At 38.0% G+C, this 17,268-nt stretch overlaps 1 long non-coding RNA gene across 1 annotated transcript in view; it reads left to right on the top strand.

The window, feature by feature from the left end:
* Positions 501–17,268, top strand: part of LOC110260855 — a 31,145-nt gene continuing 14,377 nt past the window's right edge. The window contains exons 1-2 of the long non-coding RNA XR_002344375.1: positions 501–661; positions 2,266–2,529. This is a non-coding gene — a long non-coding RNA (uncharacterized LOC110260855). The remainder of the gene's footprint in view (positions 662–2,265; positions 2,530–17,268) is intronic.

Consider the following 17,268-nt stretch of genomic DNA (forward strand, 5'->3'; position numbering starts at 1 on the left):
TTGATGAAAAATAGCTGAAAAGTATCGGACATATTTAGTGAGCAAAGGAGCTAACCATAGACCCAGCCTAGAAAAAACTTCTCTGCTGCAGCTGCTAGCAGCTTCATCCCAACTGATGAAAGATGCTTGAGGACCAAGGCTGGTTTTATCTGAGGATGCTGGACCAGGAGGGTGTTCAGCACATTCTTTTACCATGCACCTTCCCTCTCTTCCTTATTTTCTTCTTTCCTTTCATTTTTTTCCCTCCTTTTAAAATTCTCTCTCTTTCTATAAGCAGGAGTAATGAGGTAAAATTGTGATGAGATGTGTCAGGAAGTACTTTTCATTGGGATATTGTTGGAGACTTGGAAGACCTGGTCAGAGCAGGGATTGGGGATCAACATATGAGGAAAGGAAGCCAAAAGAGGACAGTTTGATTGTGCTTTGATCAGGGCCTGAGACAAGACATTCACTTATCTGTATTTCTGTTTGTTTTTACCTTGGGAAGCTGGTGCTAGGAATGCCTGTAACCTGGAGGCACCCTGGGGAAGAAGCGGGACCATGGTGGGGCCCAGATGGAAGGGGATAGAGGAAGCTGGTTGTCATGCAGAGCTGTGCCAAAGGCAAGAGAGAGTCTGAGGCCCACAGCTGGCCTGGCCTTTTTCACCATGGCTAGAGGGTGGTAAGTACAGGTGTCAGGCCACAATACACATTTTCCTAGAGTGTCTTCTTGCTTGTGTCTTGGGAAAATGTGGAGGTGAACTGGCCACAGTGCTGGAACAAGGTCACTGTCATGTGTCTGTCATGACAGAAGATGGTCTTGGATTTAGGGACTCGGAATCCTGTCTTTTGGGCACACATCTAACAGAAAAGTGTCCGAGTTCTGGCTGATGGGCTGGGACAGTAGGAAAGCCTCTTCAAAAATGTCTTATTTTACTCAACCGTAATCCTATAGCATTTGCTTTGTAGAAGCAAGGTAAATAGAAGAATAAGAGAAATAGAAGATTACCTAGACTTCTTTTGGAGACCTATTTAGTTTGTCTTGTGGTAAAGAACAATTCTGAGGAACATCATGCTAGAGAGATTTAAGGAAGATTAAGGAGATTATTAAAATATTCTTTCTTGGATATAGGAGAGGTTTGTAACACTTTTAAATCACTGTCAAGAAAACAAAAGGATGTGTTATTAGGTAGCATTGCATGAAATACAGAGAGCAGGATATTTTAATATTACTCTATGTTTTACCTCTAGAAATAGCAAATGATGGAACAATTGTAATATGCACCCCCAACTTATAGTTTATCGTAGAAGGGTCACAGGCTCCATTACCTTGCAAGAGAAATTTTATTTGAATTTTAATGCATTTCTAAACCTTGTGAGTGATGAGTAAGAAGTTTAGTCTTTTGTAACACAAAGGACTGCTGACTAGAATTACAGTTCCCATTAACAGGAGTATAAGTGAAATAATTTTGTTTCAACAGTAATATCCTAAGGGCAAATGGATCATGGAGAGTGATTAAATTGAAAACATGAACCCAGTAATAATCACTATATATGTATCCCCTGTGGATGACCTCACTTTTTTTCCTCAGGACTTTAGCTTTCTTAGACATTTACCATTGGATCAAGATATATTGATAACAATAATAGGGTGATTGACTATGCCATTAGATTTGTCATTGTAAAAGTATTTTCAGCACAAGGGACAACATATTGATATTTCTTTCTAAATTGAAATATTATACAGAGGGCAAAAGGATTAGATAGATTTAGCAAATAATTTGATGACAAGAAAAATGCCATAGATCAGCAACAATGAGCTTTTGTAGTAAAACCACAAGAACAGTAATGATGAAAACAATACTTTGCAAAGTTATAGGACATATATTTGAATCAGAATAGCTCTTCACACATAAAATAATGAAAGCATTATGAATGTTTGTTTAAAGTAGTTATTCTGACCTGATGATTCTGAACACTTGGCAAAAATGGGAATTAATGTTTTAGCTCATAATAGGGAGATTCTACTTCAGGAAATTATGTATATCTTCAAAGCAGTAAGACTCTCCAAGGGCTGCTTATTTCTGATGTATTTTTGGAGTTTCCTTGGCTTGTACCACAATGGCACTCTGAATTTTTAAGACGGGGATTTATATCCACATTATTACTCTATCTAACCTCCTTGCAGCTGTCAGAGGAGACACCCTTCTCCTGACAGCCTTGGCTGGCTGAAGTGTGTAAGTTTCACATGTGTTAATGGTACACCCTTATCTTGTTGCTTTTTAGGATCAATGTAGGCGTGGAAAAAGGAACAAGAGCAGGAGTGAGGTGTTAATGGAGAGACAGAAAGGCAGAGGCAACCACCGAACAACTTATTTGAAGATGGCCATTCAGATACTTGAGGAGACAAAAGGCATGGGGTGTGTTAGAATTAAGCCACAGTGATGGAAGAGAAAGAGAAAGAAGCAATGTGGGGGACAGATGGCGGTGTAAAGAAAGTCCAGAAACTTCCATGAGGCCAAGAAGGAATCCGTGAACATACTTGCAGAGGTATGTTTTTATGTGTGTTTTGTGTGTACATTCATTGCAGGAAGCATTGGTGTGATTACTTTGAGTGATTATGATCCTAAACAAGTAGATATTCCCCTTTGCCTGAAAGAAGGCTAATGTTCGGATCTAAGCTTTGTTGGTCTTTGGAAGAAGGCCTTGGAGTGTGAGAAGAGAATAAGAAATGGTGTTCAGCCACTGTGGGGCAGTTTGGAGAGGCAGAGTGTCCCCTTCCCTTATCCTTGGGATTGAAGTTTCCATTCAACCCTGTGCAAGGACTTCTGATGTAGTCCCTACAAGACTTGCTGTACTCATTAAGGTCATCTGCCTATGGCTGCCTTGCAGCCTTTCTTTTTTATCCTACACCATTCTCAAAGCAGGACAAAAAACTTTGTGTCGTCTTTCCCAATCCACCTACTCACCAAAAAAATTCTCTCCACAAAGTAGAAGGGAGAGATTGTTTCATTCAAACTGTTTATTGAGTGACCAGATGAATGGCTTATCTTCTCCTGCCTGCTCATTGCATCTAGCCATTTCTAAGCTCTCTTCCCCACTCTTTTCCTAAGGGGATCTCCTATTTCTTCCTGGGTTGAACTTTATGGTACCCATGTAAGGCTCTCAGATCTTATTTTTCAGAATTTTTTTCTCTCTTTTGAACTCTGGATCTGATTTTCCAATTGTTTGTTATATGTGCTGAAAGTTTTTTTGAATGCAATATGTCCTTGTGGAATTTATTTCCTTCCTTAAGTCTGATCTTTCTTTTCCTTTATTCAGTCAACCTAGAAACTTATCATGGCCCTTATTTCTAGCATCCGGTTAGTGAAGAAACCACATTCATTTTGCAGCTTCATATTTCTCGACCCATTCTCTCTTGCTATTCCCATGGATACTACCCTGGTTCAGAACCTCGTTATTTCTACATTGTCATTTGAATTATTTCCTAAAACATGCATGGCTGTGTCATTTCCCACCTGAAGTGCTTAGCAGAGATGCAGTAGGATAGAACTTGTCTCTGGCCCCCTGACTCTCTGAAAGGTCCAAAAGAGCTCAATTTCTGAGGAGGGAGTCATGCTTTGCATTTGACGGTGTTCTACAAATAGAACGACTGAAAAATTCTTTAAAAAATTCGATATAATCTAGAAATGGAAGTGCTTCTGACTTGATTCAGTCATGACCTAATTGTCTTGGTGAGAGCTATTAATATGTTGGAAGGAATTCCTTTAGGTCCTCTTCTTCCCATAATGATTTTTTAAAGTCAACATCAAAATCAAGGTCAGCTCACAGAGGCATCATTTGCCATATACCAGATAGAGATTTTAAGCCAGCCCGATTCTAAGGCTTAAAAATGTTTTTTTCATGTAAAAACTAAAAGCCAGTTCATTTTATTAAAAAATCACAACACATATAGTACAAAGAGGCCTGACTTTTTATTTTTCCTATAACAGTACCCACAGATGTCTGAAATGGTGGTTGTAAGGCGTTGGGCAAAATAGAAGGGGTTTCTCAAACGTCAAAGAGCTGTCTTCTGCCTTTGTAATTTGTGACCCTTTTTCTACTTTTCTCCATTGCCACGTTGGACCTTTTTGCGTTTCCTTTTTATTGGGTTTCCCAGCTCAAATTCATTTTCAAAATGTTTGTTGTAATGAGTTACCATACTGAGTTGCATTGACTAGGGCTTTTGAATTAAGTGAATGTCGTTGTTTTGTTTTGTTTTGTTTTTTGTCTTTTTAGGACCACCCCTGTGGCATATGAAGGTTCACAGGCCAGAGGTCGAATTGGAGCTGCAGGTGCCGGCCTACAGCTCAGCCACAGCAACGCTGGATCCGAGCCATGTTTGTGCCCTACATTGCAGCTCACAACAATGCTGGATCCTTAACCCACTGAGCAGGGCCAAGGATTGAATCTGCATCCTCATAGATCCTAGTTGGGTTCCTTACCCTTGAGTCACAACAGGAACTCCTGTTGTGATTTAATTTTAAGGATATAGTAAACATATACACAGTATGTTTCAGCAATTCAGCCTGGCACCAGCCCTCAAACTGACTAGGGATCCAAAAATGTTTGCTTTGGAGTTCCCGCCGTGGGTTAATGATCCAGCTTGTCTCCGTGGTGTTGCCAGTTCAATCCCTGGCCCAGTGCAGGTGGGTTAAGGATCCATTGTTGCTGTATCTGTTGTGTAGGTCATAGATGTGGCTTGGATTCAGTCCCTGGCCTGGGAACTTCCATGTGCCGCAGGTGTGGCCAAAAAAGGAAAAAAAAAGTTTGATTTGTGCCTAAATGGAGAGTACACATAGCTGTTTTTTTTTTGTGAGAGGAGATTTGGTTTTGATAAAGGACTTTTTTCCTTTAATACTCAAAAATACAAACTTACAAGCAGTAAGGGAGCCAGTTTTTAAAAAGCGAGAATATATTTAGTCTGAGCAGAGTGAGGCTAATTCTGTTACTGGATTTGGTTTTGGGTATGTGAGGCAGAGAAACAGGAATGTTTGTATAATTTCCTCAAGCGCTAGAGTCCCTAGGTGGAGTGGGATTGAAGAAGGGAAAGAACAGGCCACCATCTCTTCCCTTAATTAGGTGTGTAAAACTGCATTTGCTTAATCCAAGGCATGAGGATGCATGTCTCGTAGAATCATGAATGTGGATGCTTGCAGTCTCAGAAGATTATACACTTTATAAAGCAGAATTATAGATTTATCGCACTTTAAACATGTCACATATCAAAATCTGGTTTTACAAAACAATAAAATTAGGAGTTACTAATTTGCTTTAGAAAAAGAGTCACTATAAGATTATCTAAAATTCAAACTCCCATAGCGTATTTCAAATGTGCTAGATTTACATAATTGCAACTATCCAGAACTATCAGAATTTTGCATAAAGTGAGGAGAATCTCTCTAGTACCACATATGAACTTGGTAGGAACTTGATTTTATGTAGTAATTATCTGAAGGGTATTTGCAGATGCTCTTTCAGTCCTATTTGGCTGTCAGGTTAAGCCACATTTTAGAAAGATCCAGTTTCTCTTTTTTTTCTTTTAATTTTTTAAAATTAAAGTATAGTAGATTTATAGTGTTCTGTCAATTTCTTCTGCACAGTAGAGTGACCCATCATATATATATATATATTTATTATTTTTTATAATGATTTTTATTTTTTCCATTATAGCTGATTTATAGTGGTCTATCAATTTTCTGCTGCATAGCAAGGTGACTCAGTCACACATACATGTATACATTTTTTTTTGTATAATGATTTTTATTGATTTACATTCTTTTTCTCTTATTATCTTGTATCATGTTCTATCACAAGAGATTGGATATGGTTCCCTGTGCTATACAGCAGGACCTCATTGCATATCCATTCTAAATGTAATAGTTTGCATCTACTAACCCCAAGCTCTCAGTCCATCCTTCTCCCTTTCCCTCCCCCTTGGCAACCACAAGTCTGTTCTCCATGTCTGTGTGTCTGTTTCTTTTCTGTAGATAAGTTCATGTGTGCCGTATTTTAGATTCCACATGTAAGTGATATCATATATTTGCCTTTCTCTTTCATGTGGTATGAGAATCTCTAGGTGTATCCATATTTGTTCTTTTTATGGCTGAGTAGTATTCCATTGTATATATGTACCACATCTTCTTAAATCATTTATTTGTGGAGGGACATTTAGGTTGTTTCCATGTCTTGGCTATTGTGACTAGTGCTGCAGGGAACATAGGGGTGCATATTACCCTTTTCAATGAAGGTTTTGTCTGGATATATGCCCAGGAGTAGGGTTGCTGGATCATATGGTAGTTCTATATTTTGCTTTCTTTTTTGGTCTTTTTAGGGCTGCACCCATGGCATATGGAAGTTCTCAAGCTAGGGGTCAAATCAGAGCTGTAGTCTCTGGCCTATGCCACAGCCATGGCCAAGTCAGATCTGAGCTGCATCTGCAACCTATACCATAGCTCACAGTGATGCCACAGCTCATGGCAATGCTGGATCCTTAATCCACTGAGCAAGGCCAGGGATTGAACCTGCATCCTCATGGATACTGGTCGGGATTGTTATAGCTGAGCCATGATGGGAACGCTTATATTTAGTTTTCTGAGGAACCTCCAGGCTGTTTTCCATAGTGGTTGTACCAACTTACAGTCTCACCAGCGATGTAGGAGGGCTTCCTGAGAAATGTCATTTCTTAGGGGCATGATTTCTATGGTTATGACAGAACCAAAAACTGGGAGTTAGGTTTTTAGCTAACTCCCAGCTAAAAATCTTGTCAGCTAGATTTTTTTTTTTTCTCTCTCTCTGACATATAAGAAGCTACACTTTCCCTAGGTTTATTGAAATATAACTGACATATAATATTGCATAAGCTTAAGGTGTACAATGTGCTTGTTTGATACACTTATATATTGCAAAATGATCACTTCCATAACATCTCAATCAAGGCACATAAGTACCACTTTTTGAGTGTGTGTGTAGTGAGAACATTTAAGATTTATTCTCTTAACAACTTTCAAGTATATAATACAGTATTATTAACTGTAATCTCCATGCTGTACATTAGATCCCCAGAACTTATTCATCTTATAACTAGAAGTTTGCAACTTTTGACCAACTTCTTTCCATTTCCCCCAACCCCTGTTCCTGGTAACCACCATTCTAGTATGTTTCTGTGAATTTGGATTTTTCAGATTCCGTATGTAAGTGAGATTATAAGGTATTTGTCTTTTCCTGTCTGACTTATCTCAAAGCATAATGAGATCAAGTTCCATTCATGTTCTTGCAAATGGCATGTTTCCTTCCTTCTATGGCTGAATAATACTCCACTGTGTATGTTTGTGTGTGTGTGTTAAGTAGTTTGCTTAGAGTTACACATCTAGTTAAATGGGGTTTCTGGGGTGTGGACCTTGAAAGTTTGCTGTAGAGTGAGTTCTTAAGCACCGTATTAAGTAGTGAAAGTTTATCCTCTGTTCAGGCCACCAATCCTATTCCAGTTTTCAGAGACACTTTTCTGTCAACAGTGTGGGTTATGAGCTTCAAGTTTCCCTGCATGCAAATATATATACTACTAACAAAATCAGACTATGCCATATATATTGAAATATTTTACTTTGGCAATCCTGTTTTTCATCTCTAAGAACCCTTTCTTGCTCCTGATTGTTCATTTCTCTTCATAACCCAGTTGAGAATACTAATATCTCTGAGGATACTAATTATACTCCCACTACTAATAAATAATACATTTCTTCTCTTCCCTGGGTCGTTTTTCTTTTGTGCTCCCAATCTTCCTCAAATGTCTGTTGAGCTTTGATATTTAATGCATGATGAACTGGATTCTCAGTATAGCTAGCAAGCTGGATTTCCTCCATGGTTGTGGAGATTTTTCTATTTTACTTGTCTTTTCAATTACTAGCTTTTAGATGTAAATACTATATATTTTGTTGTCTTCCATTTTTCTAATTAGTCATTTTACACTTTTGCCTTTTAATTGCTCCTTCCTGCTCTTCCCAGGCTAATTTTGTTCTTTTATTCTAGCTTTGGAGTTTACTGCTTATTCTGGCATCCAGGCAAAGCATAGGCAAAGTTATTTGGTGCTTTTTCCCAGTGCATCTATTTTTTGCAAAGACTATAAATAAAAAAATACTTACCTCCTTGAAACTAGAACAGGATGTTATGAAGTAAAATTCCAGAATTCACAGGTACGTTAATAATAGAAGAGGGCCTAAAAAGAGACTGGGTTGTTGGTGAATGGGGAGGGGCTGCTTTGGGCTGTATCCTGCTTCCGGAAGTGCTTGGTCATGCACCTCACCTTTGCCTTTTGGTTCATACAAAAAAGCATTTGAAGCCAAAACGTTTCCATCCAAGGATAAAAGGGTCTGGTTCTACCAAGGACCAGCTTAAGTGGTGTGTATGAGGTGGAATGAGTAGGCAGTTTTCTGCTGCTTCTTGGGGACTGTAGAAGCTCCCACAGCAGCTTGTAGGACTAGAGAATCCATCATCTGCCCTTTGGTGAGCTTGCTCCTTCTTTCTGAGAAAAGAAGTATTTCCACTTTCCTCTAAATAGGCTGTCCCCAGAATCCTACCCCCTGCTTAGCCAACTTTATTTGCTTGCAAGATAAATATGGTGTGCTTTTCCTGTTTTACTATTTGACTTCTTTTCAGAGCCTCTTTTACTGGTTTGAGCTTCAGATTTCAGGGAAAAAACTCAGAAGCAGCAGGTTTATAGGAAACATCAGACCCTGCAGAATGGGCTCAAACCTTAGAGTTTCATCTTTCTAAATTATTGGACTTTTCCCCCAAAGTACCTCACCCCAAAGAGCAGAGCAAAGAGACTATGTTACATGCCACCCACTTCCAGTGGAGCCCAAAGCAGTCAATATGTTACCTGAATGTATTTCAGCATAAAAATCATATTTTGTTTTCCTAATTTTTGCATAAAATATTTAAGATGTGTCGCATGGTTTCTTGTCTCCCTGAGGCTGAGTACCATGGTTTGAGAAAGAGAAAATTACAGGTCCTTTATATAATAATTTTTATTTTTATTTGGTCTTTTGAATAGACAAATCTTAGGAGATTAATTGAGGAAAGGCTTAGAAAGACTGGGAACATTTAGGAGGGAAGGAAACTAACATTTACTGAGTGCCTGCTGGGTACCAAGTGCTATGCGTGTGGCTTCATAAACACTCATAAGATGCCTCAGTTTTTATAAACATCAGCAAGTATGCAGATTGATGGTGTTAATGGCCCAGTTCTTCACTTTTTGCCAAACCGCTGTGTAGAACCCTCCCACCTGGTTCTGTCCTGGGCCATGTGACTTGCTTCGGTCCTTTGAGGTAAGCAAATGTGGTGCATGCAAGGGCTTGAAAAATATCTTGTGTAATTGGGTTTGTTCTCTCTTAGCACCTTCACCACTATTCATGAGAATGGGCCCTGGCTAGCTGCCTGGAGGATGGGAGACACATGAAGCAGGGCAAGATTGCCCTAATACTGTAAGCTGAAATTGTCATAGATCAGCCAACAGCAAGCCAAGCCCTAGCAGAGCCAACCCACAGACATGAGCAGGCCAGCCACACTGTAGACACACAAATGTGCACAGCTAAGCCTGATTGAGTTCAGCCTAAATCGACTGAATCTCACAGATTTATAAGCTAAATATTACCATTGAGGTTTTGTGGTTATTTCTTATGCAGCATCATTGGGGCAATAAACATCTGATACTGCAACATTTGTGTTGCCAATATTCTTTTTATTAATAAGAAAAATGAGGCTCAGAAAGGTTAATTCATGTACCCAGGGTAACATAAGTAAGTGGCTGGGTCGGGGTTTGAATCAAGCCCTCCTGACTTCCCTGAATTACACTGAGGGGATTAGAGCCAGGAACGGTGACAAGATAAATTTGTAATCTTTAAAGTAAGAAGCTTCTGGAGTTCCCACTGTGGCTCAGTAGTAACGAACCCAACAAGTAACCATGATGGTTTGATCCCTGGCCTCTCTCAGTGGGTTAAATATCCGGTGTTGCCATGAGCTGTGGTGTAGGTTGTAGACGTGACTTGGATCCAGTGTTACTGTGGCTGTGGTGTAGGCTGGCAGCTGCAACTCTGATTCACTTTGAACCCTAGACTGGGAAGTTCCAAATGCCTAATGGTGGCAAAACAAAACAACCTTCATCTCCTCCTGGCCCCAATGTCAATCCTTTAAAACCATGACCAAATATGAAAAGAAACCTAAAAGTGGATTAGTTCTGAGGAAAGTAAAGCCATTAGAAATATACTTCTTGCATTTACTAAATTTGTTTTTCTTTTTACATATTTTAAGCTGAAACTGCTCCTTGCTCAAGTACTTTTCCCTTTATATTTATATGATATATGCCTTGAAGACTTTGTAAAAACATAAAAGGAGCTCTTACCTTTCTTAGGTGAAGAAAATAAAAGTATTATGTAGTTTTTTCTGTTGGCATAAATGAGCAGATTAAGCATAAGTAGGAGATTCAGCATATCTCTATTTCCCTGACATAAAAAATAGTGCGTTTGACCACTTTTTTGTGTTTTAGTACATTTTTTCTCAACAGTCTTTTATTATATATAAAAAAACCATCTAGACTCCTTACAGGAGTTTTAAAATCATTTCACAGCTGAGTGGAACCCTAAACAGAGCTATCTTAGTGTAATGAAGCAGAAAACGATTGCTTCTTAACAAGACTGGTATATGGTGACAAACAGCTCATAAAAATCCCATCTGCCACAAATGCCTCTATTTTAGTTGCCTTAGAATCTAAATAGTATATTTCCTATTTCTTTTCAGAAACAACAGAGGACACATAAAGCCTTCATCACCATCAAATTATACTCTGACAAGAAAAGCACTTGGTTCTTAATGGATTGACATGGTCCATTCATAGGACCACACATGCCTGGTGATGCCCTTTAGACTTGTAGGGATTTTCACCACCCCATTCCATCTCCCATCACAAGCTCCAAAATAACATACAATACACAGTGCCATTTCTGATGTTTCAACAGAAACATCAGGATTGGCCTGTGTACCAATTGGCTTTAGGTTTTGTTTAGTAGAGTTTGCAAAGAAATGGAACCATTCATAGGGTCTCTGATTCTATGAAAAACCGCATTTTGCTGGGGGGAGTGCATTGCTGCCAAATTTCATTTATGGTTTTAGATGACAATTTTATATATAATTGCTGTACATAGCACACAGTACCAAATTACCTCACTTCAGTTGGCATACTTTCATGTACAAATGTCCAATTAGATTTCAGAATTATGGGCTTGATGAAGCCTCAGCTGCATTCACTCCTGACTCTTCTTCACCATGAAGCTACATGCCCATGCCCGATACATGTATACACATACACACACATATACATATATATATTTTATACACACAACAAACACACATATACTTTATTTGGGTGACTTTTTCAAAGTGCTTTTCCATCCCCTACCAGTTCCACATATCTCTCTTAGTAAAACAGCTTCAGTTTTCAAAACATTAATTAAGCTCAATTACTTGATAAAAGTACAAATTCCATATATTTCTATATAATCTAATATAGTATGGCTTTTAAAATGCAGATTCAGGAGTTCCCGTTGTGGCTTAGTGGTTAATGAATCCGACTAGGAACCAAGAGGTTATGGGTTTGATACCCGGCCTTGCTCAGTGGGTTAGGGATCTGGCGTTGCCATGAGCTGTGGTGTAGGTTGCAGACACGGCTCGGATCTGGCATTGCTGTGGCTCTGGCGTAGGCCGGTGGCTACAGGTCCGATTCGACCCCTAGCCTGGGAATCTCCATATGCCACAGGTGTGGACCTAGAAAAGGCAAAAAGACAAAAAAAAAAAAAATGCAAATTCATTCCTTTGCAAAAGAAATAAACCAACTCTTTCAGTTAGGATATAAAATATATTTACAAACTCATTGAAGGATACTTGCTTTTAGAAGAAGCTGGGATATTTTCTTGGAAAGAGACAGTGAGAACTTTTATGTAAATACGTTTAACTTTTAAGTAGAACGCTATGGAGTTTTCTGATCTTAAAATATGATGGGTTTTCATGAACTGGCTGTGATTCAGCGCCCATCTTACTTGATAGCAGGTGGGATTTTATTTTAAAGGATTTAGCACACTTGAGTTTTACTGGTGATTATTATGCCAATGATTCTTGCATTATTTCATTTACCCTTACAGTGAGTCTCTGAAGTAGGTTTTGTTAAATCTCTGCAACACAGAAGGAGGTGCACAGGCTAAGAGAGATTGAGGCCACATAGAGGTCACACAGCTTATCAGCGGTGGAACCAAGGTTTGATTCTAGAGCTCTTTGCTCTGTGTTGTCCTGCATGTGCAGAGAGACACATGCAGTAGGAAGAGACTGAATTAGGGGTCCTGCCACCTGGGTATTTGCCTTGACTCTGCTGATAGCTGTGTAACTCTGGGCATGTTGCTTCACGGTGAAGAGGAATCAGGAGTGAATGCAGCTGAGGTTTCATCAAGACCATAATTCTGAAATCTAATTGGACTTTTGTACATGAAAGCATGAAGACTGAAGTGAGGCAATTTGGTATCGTGTGCTATGTACAGCAATTAAAATGCTGTAGTTCTTTGCCTGCTTAAAATACCCAAAATATTACTCTGACACTTAAAAATTCCAAATAGTTTATCTCTTCTCCTGTTGATAGACATTTAGGTTGATTCCAGTTTTTGGCTTTTCTGAATAAAGATGCTAAGTACCTTTTTGTGGAAATATTTTGTGGAAATGAGCACTCATTTCTCTTGGGTTTGTAACTGGTTGTGACATTTGCTCATTCAATAAATATTTATTGAACAACTGCTCTGCCAGATACTGTTATGAAGCATGTTAACTCCATTTTCTTACTAATATTTTATAATACTTTAAGATGTAAACATTATTCTGCATATTTTAATGTTTTATTTTAATATGTTTTATATTAAAATATGCAGAATAATATTGATACCTTAGCAAACAAAGGCTTAGAGAATTTTAGTAACATTACCTAATTTTAGTAGAACTGGTGATGCCTATACTGTTCAGCTCCAAAGTCTTTCTGCTGGGCTATACAGTCTTGCTGATGTGTTTTTATGTATCTCTAAATTTAAGATGTTGGAATATACATATTTTATTAGATGAAAAAATCTATCTATAAATAACTTCAATTTATTGAATTTATGGAGTAATCAGAGTGTTGAATAAAGTGACAACTAATAAAAGAATGGGGTGGAAAATGCAAAGAATCATTGCTTTTGTATAACAGGTTTAGCTACTGAAGATTTAAAAGAAGCCAAGCTATAAAATGTGAACATATCAATTCTAGAGAGTACACATTAGTAGAGTACACATTTTGATACATAATATTAAATTAGTTTTGCCACAATAATTAGACTATAACTTCTCAAATAAATGTTGTGCACACTGAAAAGGAGAAAGAAAAGAAGTTGTTAGATGACCACATAGGTATGAAGATAGATGCAGAAGATCTCATTAGAAAGGAATGAGCAGACATATTTTTCCAAGAACCACCATATGTCCATAAGACTGTATCCAGCTATAACATATATATGTTTCTTGTTTTCTTAAAAAAAAAAAAAAAGGAGTTTCTGATGTGGCTCAGTGGTAGTGAGCCCAACTAGTATCCATAAGGGTGCAGGTTCCATCCCTGGCTTCACTCACTGGGATAAGGATCTGATATTGCCGTGCACTATAGTGTAGTTTGCAGACATGGCTTGGAATCCGCGTTGCTGTGGCTGTGGTGTAGGCCAGCAGCTGCAGCTCCAATTCAACCCCTAGCCTGAGGACTTCCATATGCCCCACATTCGGCCCTAGAAAGCAAAAAAAGAAAAAAAAAAAATTCCCACTGAAGATTGTCCCTTTTGCCATAAAAATCTAGTGTGTGTGTGTGTGTGTGTGTGTGTGTGTGTGTGTGTGTGTGTGTGTGTGTGTGTGTGTTTTTCATTTGTTTGCAGATTTTAGCTCTAATAGTTGCTGTCTTGGGGAAAAGAATAAGCAGCTGCTAGTCTCTATGACTTTAATGATATAATGGGAAAGGATATACAATGTGCTGTGTTTTTTGCTGGTTTCCAAACTCAGACTTTATTCCAGCTTTCTAAAATGGAAAATATCATAGGCCAAGACTGCTCAAAAATAAGGCCTGAGTAAATACCCACACAAATCACAGCAGTTCATATGGCAACAGCAAGGCTGCTGAAAAATCATTGTTACTCATAAGGCTGTGTTTTCATCCATTGTTTCGGGGAATGTTTGTGATATATCTTTCCAGATTTCCTTTCCAGTCACTTCTACCCTCTGCTTTCCTCCTCTTTCTCCTTCCTCCCTTTTGGTGTGTGAAGGCATATGTTCTAATTTCCTTTGTAATGAACATGAGACCATATGATATTAAAACCATTCTTTTTAAGAAATGAGGGACATCAGATTTTCCTCCCAATTCCTTTCTTCTGTCTGCTGGCTTCCATTCTAGTCTGATTCTCTGTTTCATCTGCCATGTAGAATGACAGGTAGGTTTGGAAATGCTAACTTTTTCAGATGCTGTCATTCTTTATCTTTATGGGTTTCTTTGGTGGTATAAAGATAGGTCGTATAAAGGCAGCCATAGTTCATATTCTACAGCTTAAACCTAATGTGTTACAGGTGAAAGAAGCATAACAGTATATCTTTTGTTGGCCCCAAGTAGTATTAATCAACTGATTATATTGCAATACTCTTATGCTCTATTTCTGCCAAGTTACTAGAGTGAGGTAGAAGATTATTCAAGTGGGTAAAAATGAGGCTTATTTTTATAAGACCATGGATATGGCTTCCTTATATTCTATAAATGGCAAGAGTTTTCTCTACATGGCAGTTACGATATAAACTGACAGCAGATGTTTCAGGTGAGAGAAAAAAAATGAAAAACAGATCACACCGAATTAATAAAATGAATTCTTGGCTTTGACACTTCCGTGACAGGAAGGAAACAGTCCTGAATGAATATAAATATTATGACACACAGAAAATAAGGTGTACTGTATTGGCTAAATTCTCACTTCCACCAATCTTAGGGACTTTTTGGCCTCTGGCTATGACCTAGCAGAAATTCTTGTTTCACTTAGGGTGAACTTAGGGTGAAGTCTGCAGGTTGGAGGTAGATGGGAGTAGGAAGCCCATTAGAATGCTATTTTTAAAAGTTTGTTTGGGCGTCATAACTAGCCACTGGTTATCCAGATAGAAAAAAATTTAGCCTGCCTGGGGATATTTAATAGCTTTAGGCTGTTTTAAGTGAATTAAATCAAGAGGCAGTTAAGATTTTCTTACCTTCCACTCATCTCTTGGTATTTAAGAATTTTTTAATCTCTGCTGTTACTTACAGTGGGATATGCCATAAACTTTTTTTTACCTTTTCCTCATGACACCGCTTTCCTCTCCAGAATGAAAGACAAACTACAAGCTCAGAATTCAGATATGAGTGGCTCTCATAAGAATATGAATCAAGGAAAGGAGGCATTGCTTCCCAAGAGGACCACTAAGTGGTGGATAGACAACATAAATTGACCCCAGACACAAAATAGTGCAACAGTTAATAAAAACCCTGTGAGAGCTGCTGGTAAATTTCACATGACAACACTATCTTCTCAGATCCACTTCGTAGAATAATGAAAATAAAAAACAACAAATGGGACAATTTAAACTTAAAAGTTTTTGCACAGCAAAAGAAACCATTAACAAAACTAAAAGGCAACCCACAGAATGGGACAAAATATTTTAATTATTTTTTAAAAGTTAAAATATAGTTGATTTACAACGTGCCAATTTCTGCTATCCAGCAAAGTGACCTAGTTTTTTATGTATGATATATGTACACACACACACACACATACATACACACACACATTCCCTTTCTTGCATTATCTTCATCATAGTCTATTCCAAGAGACTGGTTATAGTTCCCTGTGCTATACAGTGGTACCTCATTGCCTGTCCATTCTAAAATTTTCACTTTGTTAATGTAGTGTATCACATTGGTCGATTTGTGGATATTGAAGAATCCTTGCATCCCTGGGATAAATCGCACTTGATCATGTTGCATGGACCTGCATCCTCATGGATCCTAGTAGGGTTTGTTAACTGCTGAGCCATGAAGGGACTGCTCCCTTTTAATATATTATTAGATTTGGTTTGCTAGAACTTGGTCGAGGATTTTTGTGTTGTATTCATCAGTGATCCTGGCCTGCAATTTTCTTTTTTGTCGTGTTTTTATCTGGTTTTGGTATCAGGGTGGTGGCCTGATACTAATGAGCTTGGTATGAGTGTTGGGATGAGCTTGGTAGTGTTTCTTCCTCTGCAGTTTTTTGGAAGAGTTTCAGAAGGATAGATGCTAATTCTTCTCTAAATGTTTGATAGAATTTGCCTGTGAAGCCATCTGGTCCTGGACTTTCAGTTTTTGGAAGTTTTTAAATCATAGTTTCAATTTCAGTACTTTTAATTGGTCTGTTCATATTTTCTACTTCTTGGTTCAGTCTTGGAAGGATGTATCTTTCTCAGAATTTGTGCATTTCTTCTAGATTGTCCATTTTATTGGCATATAGTTGTAGCAGTCTCTCATGATCTTTTATTTTTCTGTGGTGTCTGTTACAACTTCTTTTTTTCATTTCTAAGTTTATTGATTTAAGCCCTCTCCCTTTTATTCTTTATGAGTCTTGCTAAAGGTTTACCCATTTTGTTTATTTTTTCGAAGAACCAGCTTTTAGTTTCATTGATCTTTATTGTTTTCTTTGTCTCTATTTCATTTTTTTCTGCTCTGATCTTTATGATTTCTTTCCTTCTACTAACTTTTGTCTTTCTTGTTCTCCTTTCTCTAGTTGCTTTATATAAGGTTAGGTTGCTTATTTGAATTTTTTCTTGTTTCCTGAGGTAATATTGTACTGCTATAAACTTCCCTCATAGAACTGCTTTTGCTGTGTCCCATAGATTTTGGATCATGATGTCTTTGTCTTCATTTGTCTCAAGGTATTTTTTTATTTTCCTCTTTGATTTCTTCACTGATCCATTTGTTGTTTAGTTTAATCAGAATTTTTGTGGACTGAGAAATAGGCATTAATTATATAAGCATCTCTCTCTATTATGCTTATAATTTGTTGTGTTCAATTTTGCATGGATTAACTATGTAGTTAAACTATGAAACAGTTTGAGGTTTCATTCTGTAGTGGTAGCTTATTCTGTCCCAGGTTAGCTTCCTGC

The sequence above is a fragment of the Sus scrofa genome, chromosome 5 (genome assembly GCF_000003025.6).
Source record: "Sus scrofa isolate TJ Tabasco breed Duroc chromosome 5, Sscrofa11.1, whole genome shotgun sequence".
NCBI classification, from domain to species: domain Eukaryota; kingdom Metazoa; phylum Chordata; class Mammalia; order Artiodactyla; family Suidae; genus Sus; species Sus scrofa.